Raw genomic sequence first — 12,136 nt, forward strand, 5'->3', positions numbered from 1 at the left:
ACCTCTTACAAATGTCTCTACAGGCAATAAAAAGAAAAAGTTTCCAATTTAAATAGCTAGAGAATAAACACAATTTGCCAGTAATGTGAAAAAACCTACAGCACCTGGTGTTCCCATGTGGTCTCCCACCCAAGTACTAACCAGGCACAACACTGCTTAGCTTCCAAGATCAGACGAGATTGGGCCTATCCAATGTGGTATGGCTGTAGGTGAGATACATGCACTTTTTTGCCCTCTTCTACTTCTATCACCAGGTAAGCTAATAAAAAAGTTTCCTAACTGTTTTGGCTTAATGAAAAAAATCATGTTTTGGTAATGTAAAAAGACCTACAGGACATGATATTAGCAGGGGATCTTAAATGAAACTACTAAAGAGGCTCATACACTGTTTAGCTGCCAAAAGCAGTTGGAATTGGGCCTAAACAGTGTGGTAAGTCTTTAGGTGATGGCTATTATGTCTGTTTGACTTCTTCCAAATGTCTGTACTGGCAATAAAAAAAAAAGTTTCCAATTTAAATAGCTAGAGAATAAAAACAATTTGCCAGTAATGTGAAAAAACCTACAGCACCAGGTGTTCCCATGTGGTCTCCCACCCAAGTACTAACCAGGCCCAACACTGCTTAGCTTCCAAGATCAGACGAGATTGGACATATCCAATGTGGTATGGCTGTAGGTGAGATACATGCTCTTTTTTGCCCTCTTCTCTTCTATCACCAGGTAAGCTAATAAAAAAGCTTCCTAACTGTTTTTGCTTACTGAAAAAAATCATGTGTTGGTAATGTAAAAAGACCTACAGGACATGATATTAGCAGGGGATCTTAAATTAAACTACTAAAGAGGCTCAACACTGTTTAGCTGCCAAAAGCAGTTGGAATTGGGCCTAAACAGTGTGGTAAGTCTTTAGGTGATGGCTATTGTGTCTGTTTGACCTCTTACAAATGTCTCTACAGGCAATAAAAAGAAAAAGTTTCCAATTTAAATAGCTAGAGAATAAAAACAATTTGCCAGTAATGTGAAAAAACCTACAGCACCTGGTGTTCCCATGTGGTCTCCCACCCAAGTACTAACCAGGCCCAACACTGCTTAGCTTCCAAGATCAGACGAGATTGGGCATATCCAATGTGGTATGGCTGTAGGTGAGATACAGGCACTTTTTTGCCCTCTTCTACTTCTATCACCAGGTAAGCTAATAAAAAAGTTTCGTAACTGTTTTTGCTTACTGAAAAAAATCATGTGTTGGCAATGTAAAAAGACCTACAGGACATGATATTAGCAGGGGATCTTAAATTAAACTACTAAAGAGGCTCAACACTGTTTAGCTGCCAAAAGCAGTTGGAATTGGGCCTAAACAGTGTGGTAAGTCTTTAGGTGATGGCTATTATGTCTGTTTGACTTCTTCCAAATGTCTGTACTGGCAATAAAAAAAAAAGTTTCCAATTTAAATAGCTAGAGAATAAAAACAATTTGCCAGTAATGTGAAAAAACCTACAGCACCAGGTGTTCCCATGTGGTCTCCCACCCAAGTACTAACCAGGCCCAACACTGCTTAGCTTCCAAGATCAGACGAGATTGGGCCTATCCAATGTGGTATGGCTGTAGGTGAGATACATGCTCTTTTTTGCCCTCTTCTCTTCTATCACCAGGTAAGCTAATAAAAAAGCTTCCTAACTGTTTTTGCTTACTGAAAAAAATCATGTGTTGGTAATGTAAAAAGACCTACAGGACATGATATTAGCAGGGGATCTTAAATTAAACTACTAAAGAGGCTCAACACTGTTTAGCTGCCAAAAGCAGTTGGAATTGGGCCCAAACAGTGTGGTAAGTCTTTAGGTGATGGCTATTGTGTCTGTTTGACCTCTTACAAATGTCTCTACAGGCAATAAAAAGAAAAAGTTTCCAATTTAAATAGCTAGAGAATAAAAACAATTTGCCAGTAATGTGAAAAAACCTACAGCACCTGGTGTTCCCATGTGGTCTCCCACCCAAGTACTAACCAGGCCCAACACTGCTTAGCTTCCAAGATCAGACGAGATTGGGCATATCCAATGTGGTATGGCTGTAGGTGAGATACAGGCACTTTTTTGCCCTCTTCTACTTCTATCACCAGGTAAGCTAATAAAAAAGTTTCGTAACTGTTTTTGCTTACTGAAAAAAATCATGTGTTGGCAATGTAAAAAGACCTACAGGACATGATATTAGCAGGGGATCTTAAATTAAACTACTAAAGAGGCTCAACACTGTTTAGCTGCCAAAAGCAGTTGGAATTGGGCCTAAACAGTGTGGTAAGTCTTTAGGTGATGGCTATTGTGTATGTTTGACCTCTTCTAAATGTCTGTGCTGGCAATAAAAAGAAAAAGTTTCCAATTTAAATAGATAGAGAATAAAAACAATTTGCCAGTAATGTGAAAAAACCTACAGCACCTGGTGTTCCCATGTGGTCTCCCACCCAAGTACTAACCAGGCCCAACACTGCTTAGCTTCCAAGATCAGAAGAGATTGGGCCTATCCAATGTGGTATGGCTGTAGGTGAGATGCATGCACTTTTTTGCCCTCTTCTACTTCTATCACCAGGTAAGCTAATAAAAAAGTTTCCTAACTGTTTTGGCTTAATGAAAAAAATCATGTTTTGGTAATGTAAAAAGACCTACAGGACATGATATTAGCAGGGGATCTTAAATGAAACTACTAAAGAGGCTCATACACTGTTTAGCTGTCAAAAGCAGTTGGAATTGGGCCTAAACAGTGTGGTAAGTCTTTAGGTGATGGCTATTGTGTCTGTTTGACCTCTTCCAAATGTCTGTACTGGCAATAAAAAGAAAAAGTTTCCAATTTAAATAGCTAGAGAATAAAAACAATTTGCCAGTAATGTGAAAAAACCTACAGCACCAGGTGTTCCCATGTGGTCTCCCACCCAAGTACTAACCAGGCCCAACACTGCTTAGCTTCCAAGAACAGGCCTATCCAATGTGGTATGGCTGTAGGTGAGATACATGCTCTTTTTTGCCCTCTTCTCTTCTATCACCAGGTAAGCTAATAAAAAAGCTTCCTAACTGTTTTTGCTTACTGAAAAAAATCATGTGTTGGTAAAGTAAAAAGACCTACAGGACATGATATTAGCAGGGTATCTTAAATTAAACTACTAAAGAGGCTCAACACTGTTTAGCTGCCAAAAGCAGTTGGAATTAGGCCTAAACAGTGTGGTAAGTCTTTAGGTGATGGCTATTGTGTCTGTTTGACCTCTTACAAATGTCTCTACAGGCAATAAAAAGAAAAAGTTTCCAATTTAAATAGCTAGAGAATAAAAACAATTTGCCAGTAATGTGAAAAAACCTACAGCACCTGGTGTTCCCATGTGGTCTCCCACCCAAGTACTAACCAGGCCCAACACTGCTTAGCTTCCAAGATCAGACGAGATTGGGCCTATCCAATGTGGTATGGCTGTAGGTGAGATACATGCTCTTTTTTGCCCTCTTCTCTTCTATCACCAGGTAAGCTAATAAAAAAGCTTCCTAACTGTTTTTGCTTACTGAAAAAAATCATGTGTTGGTAATGTAAAAAGACCTACAGGACATGATATTAGCAGGGGATCTTAAATTAAACTACTAAAGAGGCTCAACACTGTTTAGCTGCCAAAAGCAGTTGGAATTGGGCCTAAACAGTGTGGTAAGTCTTTAGGTGATGGCTATTGTGTCTAGTTGACCTCTTACAAATGTCTCTACAGGCAATAAAAAGAAAAAGTTTCCAATTTAAATAGCTAGAGAATAAAAACAATTTGCCAGTAATGTGAAAAAACCTACAGCACCAGGTGTTCCCATGTGGTCTCCAACCCAAGCACTAACCAGGCCCAACACTGCTTAGATTCCAAGATCAGACGAGATTGGGCCTATCCAACGTGGTATGGCTGTAGGTGAGATACAGCCACTTTTTTGCCCTCTTCTACTTCTATCACCAGGTAAGCTAATAAAAAAGTTTCGTAACTGTTTTTGCTTACTGAAAAAAATCATGTGTTGGCAATGTAAAAAGACCTACAGTACATGATATTAGCAGGGGATCTTAAATTAAACTACTAAAGAGGCTCAACACTGTTTAGCTGCCAAAAGCAGTTGGAATTGGGCCTAAACAGTGTGGTAAGTCTTTAGGTGATGGTTATTGTGTATATTTGACCTCTTCTAAATGTCTGTGCTGGCAATAAAAAGAAAAAGTTTCCAATTTAAATAGATAGAGAATAAAAACAATTTGCCAGTAATGTGAAAAAACCTACAGCACCTGGTGTTCCCATGTGGTCTCCCACCCAAGTACTAACCAGGCCCAACACTGCTTAGCTTCCAAGATCAGACGAGATTGGGCCTATCCATTGTGGTATGGCTGTAGGTGAGATACATGCACTTTTTTGCCCTCTTCTACTTCTATCACCAGGTAAGCTAATAAAAAAGCTTCCTAACTGTTTTGGCTTAATGAAAATAATCATGTTTTGTTAATGTAAAAAGACCTACAGGACATGATATTAGCAGGGGATCTTAAATGAAACTACTAAAGAGGCTCATACACTGTTTAGCTGCCAAAAGCAGTTGGAATTGGGCCTAAACAGTGTGGTAAGTCTTTAGGTGATGGCTATTGTGTCTGTTTGACCTCTTCCAAATGTCTGTACTGGCAATAAAAAGAAAAAGTTTCCAATTTAAATAGCTAGAGAATAAAAACAATTTGCCAGTAATGTGAAAAAACCTACAGCACCAGGTGTTCCCATGTGGTCTCCAACCGAAGTACTAACCAGGCCCAACACTGCTTAGCTTCCAAGATCAGACGAGATTGGGCCTATCCAATGTGGTATGGCTGTAGGTGAGATACATGCTCTTTTTTGCCCTCTTTTCTTCTATCACCAGGTAAGCTAATAAAAAAGCTTCCTAACTGTTTTTGCTTACTGAAAAAAATCATGTGTTGGTAATGTAAAAAGACCTACAGGACATGATATTAGCAGGGGATCTTAAATTAAACTACTAAAGAGGCTCAACACTGTTAAGCGGCCAAAAGCAGTTGGAATTGGGCCTAAATAGTGTGTTAAGTCTTTCGGTGATGGCTATTGTGTCTGTTTGACCTCTTACAAATGTCTCTACAGGCAATAAAAAGAAAATGTTTCCAATTTAAATAGCTAGAGAATAAAAACAATTTGCCAGTAATGTGAAAAAACCTACAGCACCTGGTGTTCCCATGTGGTCTCCCACCCAAGTACTAACCAGGCCCAACACTGCTTAGCTTCCAAGATCAGACGAGATTGGGCCTATCCAATGTGGTATGGCTGTAGGTGAGATACATGCTCTTTTTTGCCCTCTTCTCTTCTATCACCAGGTAAGCTAATAAAAAAGCTTCCTAACTGTTTTTGCTTACTGAAAAAAATCATGTGTTGGTAATGTAAAAAGACCTACAGGACATGATATTAGCAGGGGATCTTAAATTAAACTACTAAAGAGGCTCAACACTGTTTAGCTGCCAAAAGCAGTTGGAATTGGGCCTAAACAGTGTGGTAAGTCTTTAGGTGATGGCTATTGTGTCTGTTTGACCTCTTCCAAATGTCTGTACTGGCAATAAAAAGAAAAAGTTTCCAATTTAAATAGCTAGAGAATAAAAACAATTTGCCAGTAATGTGAAAAAACCTACAGCACCAGGTGTTCCCATGTGGTCTCCCACCCAAGCACTAACCAGGCCCAACACTGCTTAGCTTCCAAGATCAGACGAGATTGGGCCTATCCAATGTAGTATGGCTGTAGGTGAGATACATGATCTTTTTTGCCCTCTTCTCTTCTATCACCAGGTAAGCTAATAAAAAAGCTTCCTAACTGTTTTTGTTTACTGAAAAAAATCATGTGTTGGTAATGTAAAAAGACCTACAGGACATGATATTAGCAGGGGATCTTAAATTAAACTACTAAAGAGGCTCAACACTGTTTAGCTGCCAAAAGCAGTTGGAATTGGGCCTAAACAGTGTGGTAAGTCTTTAGGTGATGGCTATTGTGTCTGTTTGACCTCTTACAAATGTCTCTACAGGCAATAAAAAGAAAAAGTTTCCAATTTAAATAGCTAGAGAATAAAAACAATTTGCCAGTAATGTGAAAAAACCTACAGCACCAGGTGTTCCCATGTGGTCTCCAACCCAAGCACTAACCAGGCCCAACACTGCTTAGATTCCAAGATCAGACGAGATTGGGCATATCCAATGTGGTATGGCTGTAGGTGAGATACAGCCACTTTTTTGCCCTCTTCTACTTCTATCACCAGGTAAGCTAATAAAAAAGTTTCGTAACTGTTTTTGCTTACTGAAAAAAATAATGTGTTGGCAATGTAAAAAGACCTACAGGACATGATATTAGCAGGGGATCTTAAATTAAACTACTAAAGAGGCTCAACACTGTTTAGCTGCCAAAAGCAGTTGGAATTGGGCCTAAACAGTGTGGTAAGTCTTTAGGTGATGGTTATTGTGTATATTTGACCTCTTCTAAATGTCTGTGCTGGCAATAAAAAGAAAAAGTTTCCAATTTAAATAGCTAGAGAATAAAAACAATTTGCCAGTAATGTGAAAAAACCTACAGCACCTGGTGTTCCCATGTGGTCTCCCACCCAAGTACTAACCAGGCCCAACACTGCTTAGCTTCCAAGATCAGACGAGATTGGGCCTATCCATTGTGGTATGGCTGTAGGTGAGATACATACACTTTTTTGCCCTCTTCTACTTCTATCACCAGGTAAGCTAATAAAAAAGCTTCCTAACTGTTTTGGCTTAATGAAAATAATCATGTTTTGGTAATGTAAAAAGACCTACAGGACATGATATTAGCAGGGGATCTTAAATGAAACTACTAAAGAGGCTCATACACTGTTTAGCTGCCAAAAGCAGTTGGAATTGGGCCTAAACAGTGTGGTAAGTCTTTAGGTGATGGCTATTGTGTCTGTTTGACCTCTTCCAAATGTCTGTACTGGCAATAAAAAGAAAAAGTTTCCAATTTAAATAGCTAGAGAATAAAAACAATTTGCCAGTAATGTGAAAAAACCTACAGCACCAGGTGTTCCCATGTGGTCTCCAACCGAAGTACTAACCAGGCCCAACACTGCTTAGCTTCCAAGATCAGACGAGATTGGGCCTATCCAATGTGGTATGGCTGTAGGTGAGATACATGCTCTTTTTTGCCCTCTTTTCTTCTATCACCAGGTAAGCTAATAAAAAAGCTTCCTAACTGTTTTTGCTTACTGAAAAAAATCATGTGTTGGTAATGTAAAAAGACCTACAGGACATGATATTAGCAGGGGATCTTAAATTAAACTACTAAAGAGGCTCAACACTGTTAAGCGGCCAAAAGCAGTTGGAATTGGGCCTAAATAGTGTGTTAAGTCTTTCGGTGATGGCTATTGTGTCTGTTTGACCTCTTACAAATGTCTCTACAGGCAATAAAATGAAAATGTTTCCAATTTAAATAGCTAGAGAATAAAAACAATTTGCCAGTAATGTGAAAAAACCTACAGCACCTGGTGTTCCCATGTGGTCTCCCACCCAAGTACTAACCAGGCCCAACACTGCTTAGCTTCCAAGATCAGACGAGATTGGGCCTATCCAATGTGGTATGGCTGTAGGTGAGATACATGCTCTTTTTTGCCCTCTTCTCTTCTATCACCAGGTAAGCTAATAAAAAAGCTTCCTAACTGTTTTTGCTTACTGAAAAAAATCATGTTTTGGTAATGTAAAAAGACCTACAGGACATGATATTAGCAGGGGATCTTAAATGAAACTACTAAAAAGGCTCATACACTGTTTAGCTGCCAAAAGCAGTTGGAATTGGGCCTAAACAGTGTGGTAAGTCTTTAGGTGATGGCTATTGTGTCTGTTTGACCTCTTCCAAATGTCTGTACTGGCAATAAAAAGAAAAAGCTTCCAATTTAAATAGCTAGAGAATAAAAACAATTTGCCAGTAATGTGAAAAAACCTACAGCACCAGGTGTTCCCATGTGGTCTCCCACCCAAGTACTAACCAGGCCCAACACTGCTTAGCTTCCAAGATCAGGCCTATCCAATGTGGTATGGCTGTAGGTGAGATACATGCTCTTTTTTGCCCTCTTCTCTTCTATCACCAGGTAAGCTAATAAAAAAGCTTCCTAACAGTTTTTGCTTACTGAAAAAAATCATGTGTTGGTAATGTAAAAAGACCTACAGGACATGATATTAGCAGGGGATCTTAAATTAAACTACTAAAGAGGCTCAACACTGTTTAGCTGCCAAAAGCAGTTGGAATTGGGCCTAAACAGTGTGGTAAGTCTTTAGGTGATGGCTATTGTGTCTGTTTGACCTCTTACAAATGTCTCTACAGGCAATAAAAAGAAAAAGTTTCCAATTTAAATAGCTAGAGAATAAACACAATTTGCCAGTAATGTGAAAAAACCTACAGCACCTGGTGTTCCCATGTGGTCTCCCACCCAAGTACTAACCAGGCACAACACTGCTTAGCTTCCAAGATCAGACGAGATTGGGCCTATCCAATGTGGTATGGCTGTAGGTGAGATACATGCACTTTTTTGCCCTCTTCTACTTCTATCACCAGGTAAGCTAATAAAAAAGTTTCCTAACTGTTTTGGCTTAATGAAAAAAATCATGTTTTGGTAATGTAAAAAGACCTACAGGACATGATATTAGCAGGGGATCTTAAATGAAACTACTAAAGAGGCTCATACACTGTTTAGCTGCCAAAAGCAGTTGGAATTGGGCCTAAACAGTGTGGTAAGTCTTTAGGTGATGGCTATTATGTCTGTTTGACTTCTTCCAAATGTCTGTACTGGCAATAAAAAAAAAGTTTCCAATTTAAATAGCTAGAGAATAAAAACAATTTGCCAGTAATGTGAAAAAACCTACAGCACCAGGTGTTCCCATGTGGTCTCCCACCCAAGTACTAACCAGGCCCAACACTGCTTAGCTTCCAAGATCAGACGAGATTGGACATATCCAATGTGGTATGGCTGTAGGTGAGATACATGCTCTTTTTTGCCCTCTTCTCTTCTATCACCAGGTAAGCTAATAAAAAAGCTTCCTAACTGTTTTTGCTTACTGAAAAAAATCATGTGTTGGTAATGTAAAAAGACCTACAGGACATGATATTAGCAGGGGATCTTAAATTAAACTACTAAAGAGGCTCAACACTGTTTAGCTGCCAAAAGCAGTTGGAATTGGGCCTAAACAGTGTGGTAAGTCTTTAGGTGATGGCTATTGTGTCTGTTTGACCTCTTACAAATGTCTCTACAGGCAATAAAAAGAAAAAGTTTCCAATTTAAATAGCTAGAGAATAAAAACAATTTGCCAGTAATGTGAAAAAACCTACAGCACCTGGTGTTCCCATGTGGTCTCCCACCCAAGTACTAACCAGGCCCAACACTGCTTAGCTTCCAAGATCAGACGAGATTGGGCATATCCAATGTGGTATGGCTGTAGGTGAGATACAGGCACTTTTTTGCCCTCTTCTACTTCTATCACCAGGTAAGCTAATAAAAAAGTTTCGTAACTGTTTTTGCTTACTGAAAAAAATCATGTGTTGGCAATGTAAAAAGACCTACAGGACATGATATTAGCAGGGGATCTTAAATTAAACTACTAAAGAGGCTCAACACTGTTTAGCTGCCAAAAGCAGTTGGAATTGGGCCTAAACAGTGTGGTAAGTCTTTAGGTGATGGCTATTATGTCTGTTTGACTTCTTCCAAATGTCTGTACTGGCAATAAAAAAAAAAGTTTCCAATTTAAATAGCTAGAGAATAAAAACAATTTGCCAGTAATGTGAAAAAACCTACAGCACCAGGTGTTCCCATGTGGTCTCCCACCTAAGTACTAACCAGGCCCAACACTGCTTAGCTTCCAAGATCAGACGAGATTGGACATATCCAATGTGGTATGGCTGTAGGTGAGATACATGCTCTTTTTTGCCCTCTTCTCTTCTATCACCAGGTAAGCTAATAAAAAAGCTTCCTAACTGTTTTTGCTTACTGAAAAAAATCATGTGTTGGTAATGTAAAAAGACCTACAGGACATGATATTAGCAGGGGATCTTAAATTAAACTACTAAAGAGGCTCAACACTGTTTAGCTGCCAAAAGCAGTTGGAATTGGGCCTAAACAGTGTGGTAAGTCTTTAGGTGATGGCTATTGTGTCTGTTTGACCTCTTACAAATGTCTCTACAGGCAATAAAAAGAAAAAGTTTCCAATTTAAATAGCTAGAGAATAAAAACAATTTGCCAGTAATGTAAAAAAAAACCTACAGCACCTGGTGTTCCCATGTGGTCTCCCACCCAAGTACTAACCAGGCCCAACACTGCTTAGCTTCCAAGATCAGACGAGATTGGGCATATCCAATGTGGTATGGCTGTAGGTGAGATACAGGCACTTTTTTGCCCTCTTCTACTTCTATCACCAGGTAAGCTAATAAAAAAGTTTCGTAACTGTTTTTGCTTACTGAAAAAAATCATGTGTTGGCAATGTAAAAAGACCTACAGGACATGATATTAGCAGGGGATCTTAAATTAAACTACTAAAGAGGCTCAACACTGTTTAGCTGCCAAAAGCAGTTGGAATTGGGCCTAAACAGTGTGGTAAGTCTTTAGGTGATGGCTATTGTGTATGTTTGACCTCTTCTAAATGTCTGTGCTGGCAATAAAAAGAAAAAGTTTCCAATTTAAATAGATAGAGAATAAAAACAATTTGCCAGTAATGTGAAAAAACCTACAGCACCTGGTGTTCCCATGTGGTCTCCCACCCAAGTACTAACCAGGCCCAACACTGCTTAGCTTCCAAGATCAGAAGAGATTGGGCCTATCCAATGTGGTATGGCTGTAGGTGAGATGCATGCACTTTTTTGCCCTCTTCTACTTCTATCACCAGCAGGGCCGGCGCCACCACTAGGCAGCTCTAGGCATTTGCCTAGGGCGCCGGCACCTGGAGGGCGGCAGTTCGCCCCTCACCCCCTGCACTGTGGTACCTGCGTAAAAAAAACTTCTGTCCCCGGCGTCCCTGCTGAGTGCTGGTGTAGGGGTGTCCGTGCCGCCGGGGGAGCCTGCGGCGCTGTTATCGTGTATACGCTTGTCGCGCCCGGCGGGGTCCCTACAGAGCATAGAAAATAACGCCGCGCGCATAGCGCTAGTTATTTTCTATGCACTGTAGGGACCCCGCCGGGCGCGACAAGCGTATACACGATAACAGCGCCGCAGGCTCCCCCGGCGGCACGGACACCCCTACACCAGCACTCAGCAGGGACGCCGGGGACAGAAGTTTTTTTTACGCAGGTACCAACCAAGACCCCCCCCCCCCCCCCCGCCCGGCACCGGGGCGCCCCCACCCCGACTCGCCTGGGGCGCTCCGGTGCCTTGCACCGGCCCTGATCACCAGGTAAGCTAATAAAAAAGTTTCCTAACTGTTTTGGCTTAATGAAAAAAATCATGTTTTGGTAATGTAAAAAGACCTACAGGACATGATATTAGCAGGGGATCTTAAATGAAACTACTAAAGAGGCTCATACACTGTTTAGCTGTCAAAAGCAGTTGGAATTGGGCCTAAACAGTGTGGTAAGTCTTTAGGTGATGGCTATTGTGTCTGTTTGACCTCTTCCAAATGTCTGTACTGGCAATAAAAAGAAAAAGTTTCCAATTTAAATAGCTAGAGAATAAAAACAATTTGCCAGTAATGTGAAAAAACCTACAGCACCAGGTGTTCCCATGTGGTCTCCCACCCAAGTACTAACCAGGCCCAACACTGCTTAGCTTCCAAGAACAGGCCTATCCAATGTGGTATGGCTGTAGGTGAGATACATGCTCTTTTTTGCCCTCTTCTCTTCTATCACCAGGTAAGCTAATAAAAAAGCTTCCTAACTGTTTTTGCTTACTGAAAAAAATCATGTGTTGGTAATGTAAAAAGACCTACAGGACATGATATTAGCAGGGTATCTTAAATTAAACTACTAAAGAGGCTCAACACTGTTTAGCTGCCAAAAGCAGTTGGAATTAGGCCTAAACAGTGTGGTAAGTCTTTAGGTGATGGCTATTGTGTCTGTTTGACCTCTTACAAATGTCTCTACAGGCAATAAAAAGAAAAAGTTTCCAATTTAAATAGCTAGAGAATAAAAAC

The 12,136-nt window shown here is 40.2% G+C and overlaps 20 non-coding genes and 5 pseudogenes across 20 annotated transcripts; all 25 read right to left on the bottom strand.

The window, feature by feature from the left end:
* Nucleotides 1–92: 92 nt before the first annotated feature.
* Nucleotides 93–211, bottom strand: LOC146024070 (5S ribosomal RNA). The gene has a single exon (XR_014453465.1). It is a non-coding gene; the product is annotated as a 5S ribosomal RNA (ribosomal RNA).
* Nucleotides 212–556: 345 nt separating this feature from the next.
* Nucleotides 557–675, bottom strand: LOC146022494 (5S ribosomal RNA). Its single transcript, XR_014451948.1, has one exon. It is a non-coding gene; the product is annotated as a 5S ribosomal RNA (ribosomal RNA).
* Nucleotides 676–1,019: 344 nt separating this feature from the next.
* Nucleotides 1,020–1,138, bottom strand: LOC146023024 (5S ribosomal RNA). The gene has a single exon (XR_014452455.1). It is a non-coding gene; the product is annotated as a 5S ribosomal RNA (ribosomal RNA).
* Nucleotides 1,139–1,482: 344 nt separating this feature from the next.
* Nucleotides 1,483–1,601, bottom strand: LOC146022229 (5S ribosomal RNA). Its single transcript, XR_014451694.1, has one exon. It is a non-coding gene; the product is annotated as a 5S ribosomal RNA (ribosomal RNA).
* Nucleotides 1,602–1,945: 344 nt separating this feature from the next.
* On the bottom strand, nt 1,946–2,064 carry LOC146023036 (5S ribosomal RNA). Its single transcript, XR_014452467.1, has one exon. It is a non-coding gene; the product is annotated as a 5S ribosomal RNA (ribosomal RNA).
* Nucleotides 2,065–2,409: 345 nt separating this feature from the next.
* Nucleotides 2,410–2,528, bottom strand: LOC146022909 (5S ribosomal RNA). Its single transcript, XR_014452345.1, has one exon. It is a non-coding gene; the product is annotated as a 5S ribosomal RNA (ribosomal RNA).
* A 346-nt stretch (nt 2,529–2,874) lies between these two features.
* LOC146025281 (5S ribosomal RNA) lies at nt 2,875–2,983 on the bottom strand (annotated as a pseudogene).
* A 344-nt stretch (nt 2,984–3,327) lies between these two features.
* On the bottom strand, nt 3,328–3,446 carry LOC146021906 (5S ribosomal RNA). The gene has a single exon (XR_014451377.1). It is a non-coding gene; the product is annotated as a 5S ribosomal RNA (ribosomal RNA).
* Nucleotides 3,447–3,790: 344 nt separating this feature from the next.
* LOC146024919 (5S ribosomal RNA) lies at nt 3,791–3,909 on the bottom strand (annotated as a pseudogene).
* A 345-nt stretch (nt 3,910–4,254) lies between these two features.
* On the bottom strand, nt 4,255–4,373 carry LOC146023066 (5S ribosomal RNA). Its single transcript, XR_014452496.1, has one exon. It is a non-coding gene; the product is annotated as a 5S ribosomal RNA (ribosomal RNA).
* Nucleotides 4,374–4,719: 346 nt separating this feature from the next.
* On the bottom strand, nt 4,720–4,838 carry LOC146024481 (5S ribosomal RNA). Its single transcript, XR_014453860.1, has one exon. It is a non-coding gene; the product is annotated as a 5S ribosomal RNA (ribosomal RNA).
* Nucleotides 4,839–5,182: 344 nt separating this feature from the next.
* Nucleotides 5,183–5,301, bottom strand: LOC146021907 (5S ribosomal RNA). Its single transcript, XR_014451378.1, has one exon. It is a non-coding gene; the product is annotated as a 5S ribosomal RNA (ribosomal RNA).
* Nucleotides 5,302–5,645: 344 nt separating this feature from the next.
* Nucleotides 5,646–5,764, bottom strand: LOC146024449 (5S ribosomal RNA). Its single transcript, XR_014453830.1, has one exon. It is a non-coding gene; the product is annotated as a 5S ribosomal RNA (ribosomal RNA).
* Nucleotides 5,765–6,108: 344 nt separating this feature from the next.
* On the bottom strand, nt 6,109–6,227 carry LOC146024819 (5S ribosomal RNA; annotated as a pseudogene).
* Nucleotides 6,228–6,572: 345 nt separating this feature from the next.
* Nucleotides 6,573–6,691, bottom strand: LOC146023067 (5S ribosomal RNA). Its single transcript, XR_014452497.1, has one exon. It is a non-coding gene; the product is annotated as a 5S ribosomal RNA (ribosomal RNA).
* A 346-nt stretch (nt 6,692–7,037) lies between these two features.
* LOC146024482 (5S ribosomal RNA) lies at nt 7,038–7,156 on the bottom strand. The gene has a single exon (XR_014453861.1). It is a non-coding gene; the product is annotated as a 5S ribosomal RNA (ribosomal RNA).
* Nucleotides 7,157–7,500: 344 nt separating this feature from the next.
* On the bottom strand, nt 7,501–7,619 carry LOC146021908 (5S ribosomal RNA). Its single transcript, XR_014451379.1, has one exon. It is a non-coding gene; the product is annotated as a 5S ribosomal RNA (ribosomal RNA).
* Nucleotides 7,620–7,964: 345 nt separating this feature from the next.
* Nucleotides 7,965–8,073, bottom strand: LOC146025185 (5S ribosomal RNA; annotated as a pseudogene).
* Nucleotides 8,074–8,417: 344 nt separating this feature from the next.
* Nucleotides 8,418–8,536, bottom strand: LOC146024071 (5S ribosomal RNA). Its single transcript, XR_014453466.1, has one exon. It is a non-coding gene; the product is annotated as a 5S ribosomal RNA (ribosomal RNA).
* A 344-nt stretch (nt 8,537–8,880) lies between these two features.
* LOC146022495 (5S ribosomal RNA) lies at nt 8,881–8,999 on the bottom strand. Its single transcript, XR_014451949.1, has one exon. It is a non-coding gene; the product is annotated as a 5S ribosomal RNA (ribosomal RNA).
* Nucleotides 9,000–9,343: 344 nt separating this feature from the next.
* On the bottom strand, nt 9,344–9,462 carry LOC146023047 (5S ribosomal RNA). The gene has a single exon (XR_014452478.1). It is a non-coding gene; the product is annotated as a 5S ribosomal RNA (ribosomal RNA).
* A 344-nt stretch (nt 9,463–9,806) lies between these two features.
* Nucleotides 9,807–9,925, bottom strand: LOC146022827 (5S ribosomal RNA). The gene has a single exon (XR_014452268.1). It is a non-coding gene; the product is annotated as a 5S ribosomal RNA (ribosomal RNA).
* A 346-nt stretch (nt 9,926–10,271) lies between these two features.
* LOC146023059 (5S ribosomal RNA) lies at nt 10,272–10,390 on the bottom strand. Its single transcript, XR_014452489.1, has one exon. It is a non-coding gene; the product is annotated as a 5S ribosomal RNA (ribosomal RNA).
* A 345-nt stretch (nt 10,391–10,735) lies between these two features.
* Nucleotides 10,736–10,854, bottom strand: LOC146022910 (5S ribosomal RNA). Its single transcript, XR_014452346.1, has one exon. It is a non-coding gene; the product is annotated as a 5S ribosomal RNA (ribosomal RNA).
* An 850-nt stretch (nt 10,855–11,704) lies between these two features.
* On the bottom strand, nt 11,705–11,813 carry LOC146025282 (5S ribosomal RNA; annotated as a pseudogene).
* Between the last annotated feature and the right edge of the window lie 323 nt (nt 11,814–12,136).

The sequence above is a fragment of the Crinia signifera genome, chromosome 7, assembly GCF_055691185.1.
Source record: "Crinia signifera chromosome 7, ASM5569118v1, whole genome shotgun sequence".
Classification (NCBI taxonomy): Eukaryota; Metazoa; Chordata; class Amphibia; order Anura; family Myobatrachidae; genus Crinia; species Crinia signifera.